At 42.5% G+C, this 3,129-nt stretch overlaps 1 protein-coding gene across 1 annotated transcript in view; it reads left to right on the forward strand.

Moving 5' to 3' along the window:
- TCTN2 (tectonic family member 2) overlaps positions 1-3,129 on the forward strand; it is a 36,817-nt gene that overhangs the window by 6,312 nt on the left and 27,376 nt on the right. The window lies entirely within an intron of this gene.

A 3,129-nucleotide genomic window follows, 5' to 3' on the forward strand; every position in this document is an offset into this window, starting at 1 on the left:
CCACAACGCCTGGCCATTTTTTGGTTGCAGCCATCATTGTTGTTTGGCGGGCCCGAGCTGGGGATTCGAACCCGCCACCTTCGGTGTATGTGGCTGGCGCCTTAGACACTTGAGCCACAGGTGCCGAGCCTCTTCTTCTTTTTCCTTTTCTTTTTCTTTTTTTTTTGAGACAGAGTCTCACTCAGTTACGCTAGGGTTGAGTGCCATGGTGTCATAGCTCACAGCAACCTCAAGCCCTTGGGCTCAAGTGATTCTCTTGCTTCAACCTCCTGAGTAGCTGGGACTACAGATGCCTGCCATAATGCCTGGCTATTTTTTAGAGACAGGGTCTCGCTCTTGCTCAGGCTGGCTGAGAACTCCTGAGTTCAAGCACAACACCTGCCTTGGCCTCCCAGGGTGCTGGGATTATAGGTGTGTGCCACTGCGCCTGGCTGACCTGGTTGGTTTTTTTTTTTTCATTGAATGGTAACTATGTACATTAGTGCACTTCTGGGGTACAGTGTGGGATTGTCACACACAATCCAAAATACTTCCATCAAACTGGTTAACATAGCCTTCATGTCATTTTCTTAGTTATTGTTCTAAAATGTTCACATTCTACTCTTAGAAAGATTCACATGTACCCTTGTAAGATAAACCTCAGAAGTGATCCCTCTAATCCTCCTCCCTCCACCCATTCCCTCCTCCCCTCTCCCTCCGACCTGGTTGGTTTTCAATTTATTTATTTATTTATTTTTGAGACAGAGTCTCACTATGTTGCCCTTGGCAGAGTGCTGTGCTATCACAGCTCACTGCAATCTCCAACTCTTAGGCTTAAGCAATTCTCTTGCCTCAGCCTCCTGAGTAGCTGGGCCTACAGGCATCTGCCACAACACCTGGCTATTTTTTGGTTGCAGTTGTCATCATTGTTGTTTAGCTGCCAGCCTGGGTGTATGTGGCTGGTGCCCTACCCACTGAGCTATGGGCGCCGCCCCTTATTCATTATTTCTTTTAGAGAGAGGGTCTTACCTAGGCTGGAGTGCAGTGGCCTGATCATAGTGAATTATAATCTCAAACTCCCAGGCTCAAGCAGTTCTCCTGCTTCAGCCTCCCCAGTGGCTGGGACTACAGGTGCATGTCCCCATCCCTGGCTTACTTTTTTATTTTTTACCAGAGATGGGGTCTCACTATGTTGTTTAGGCTAATCTTGAATCCCAGCCTCAAGCAGTCCTTCTGCCCTGGGCTCTCAAATTGCTGGGATTACAGATGTGAGCCACTGTGCCTGGCTTAATATTATTTATTTAGAATCTTTTAAGAAAATAGAAAAAGGAAAATGAGTATAGTTTTCATTGATTTTTAGTAGATTTATAGAATTGTACAACCATCACCATATCTAATTTTAGAGCATTTCCATCACCATGGAAAGAAACCTTGCACCCATTTACAGTCACTCCTGTCTCCCTCCCTCATTAATTCACTCTTTGCCTACTCTTCTGTCTCTATGGATTTGCCTGTTCTGGACATTATATATGCAGGGACTCCTACAACACATGATTTTCAGTGACTGGCTTCCTTCACTTAGTAAGATGCTTTTAAGGTTCATTCACAGTATATAGCATCTAACACTATATTTAGTTTTATTTTGTTTTGTTTTTTGAGACAGAGTCTCACTATGTCGCCCTCGGTAGAGTGCCGTGCTATCACAGCAAATAGCAACCTCAAACTCTTGGGCTTAAGTGATTCTCTTGCCTCAGCCTCTCAAGTAGCTGGGACTACAGGTGCCCACCACAACACCTGGCTATTTTTTGGTTGTAGTTGTTGTCGTTTACCTGGCCCAGGCCAGGTTTGAACCTCCAGGCTCGGTGTATGTGGTTTCCATGGTGATGGAAATGCACTATATTTCACTCCTTTTTTTATTGAGACACAGTCTTGCTATGTCATCCTCAGTAAAGGGCCGTGGCATCACAGCTCACAGCAACCTCAAACTCCTGGGCTTAAGTGATTCTCTTGGCTCACCCTCCCGAGTAGCTGGGACTACAGGTGCCCGCCACAATGCCCAGCTAGTTTTTTGGTTGCAGTTGTCATCATTGTTGTTTAGCTGGCCCAGGCCGAGTTTGAACCTGCCAGCTTCAGGGTATGGGCCGACACCCTACTCACTGAGCTGCAGGTGCTGCCTTCATTCCTTTCTTAATGACTGAATCATATGCCATTGTTTGAATATAGCACATATTTCTTATCCATTTATCAGTGGATGGACATTTGGGTTGTTTCTTTTTTTTTTGGCTATTATGAATAATGTTGCCATGAACATTGTGTACAAGTTTTTACCTGAATATGTGTTTTCATTTGTCTTGTGTATACAGCTAGGAGAGGAATTCCTGGGTTATATTGTTACAGTATATTTAACCTTTTGAAGAATGATTTTCCAAAGCAGTCAAACCATTTTACATTCTCACTAGAAATATATATGGTTTGCAATTTCTCTATATCCTTCCAGCACTTGTTACTATTTGTCTTTTTGGTTATGGCCATTCTAGTAGATGTGAACTGATATTTCATTGTGATTCTTATTTGCATTTCAATAATGGCAAATGATGTTGGAGATCTTTTCATGTGCTTATTAGATATTTGTGTATCTTTTTTGGAGAAATGTCTATTCAGACTCTCTACCCATGTGTAAATTGGCTTGTCTTTTTATTAAATTATGAGTTCATTATACATTCTAGATCCTAGTTTCTTATCAAATATATTATTTGCAAAAAAATTCTCTCATTGTGCAGGTGGTCTACTTTCTTGTTGGTGTCCTTTGAACCAAAAAAGCTTTTTAATCTGATGAAGTGTAGCTAAATTTTTCTTTTTTAATTTGTGCTTCTGGTGTCATATCTTACAAACGATTGCCTAATCCCAGGTCAAATGTATATTTTTAATTGTTATTTAGATTTAGGAATGAGAAACGCAAAAGAAGAGCCTTCACTACTACCCAAGTTACTCCCATTTTTATTTTTTATTTTTTTATTTTTTTTGAGACAGAGCCTCAAGCTGTCCCCCTGGGTAGAATGCCGTGGCATTACAGCTCACAGCAACCTCCAACTCCTGGGCTCAAGCGAGTCTCTTGCCTCCGCCTCCCAAGTAGCTGGGACCACAGGCGCC

This window comes from Otolemur garnettii, unplaced genomic scaffold (assembly GCF_000181295.1).
Source record: "Otolemur garnettii isolate 467f Iridium unplaced genomic scaffold, OtoGar3 scaffold00099, whole genome shotgun sequence".
In the NCBI taxonomy this organism is placed as follows: Eukaryota; Metazoa; Chordata; class Mammalia; order Primates; family Galagidae; genus Otolemur; species Otolemur garnettii.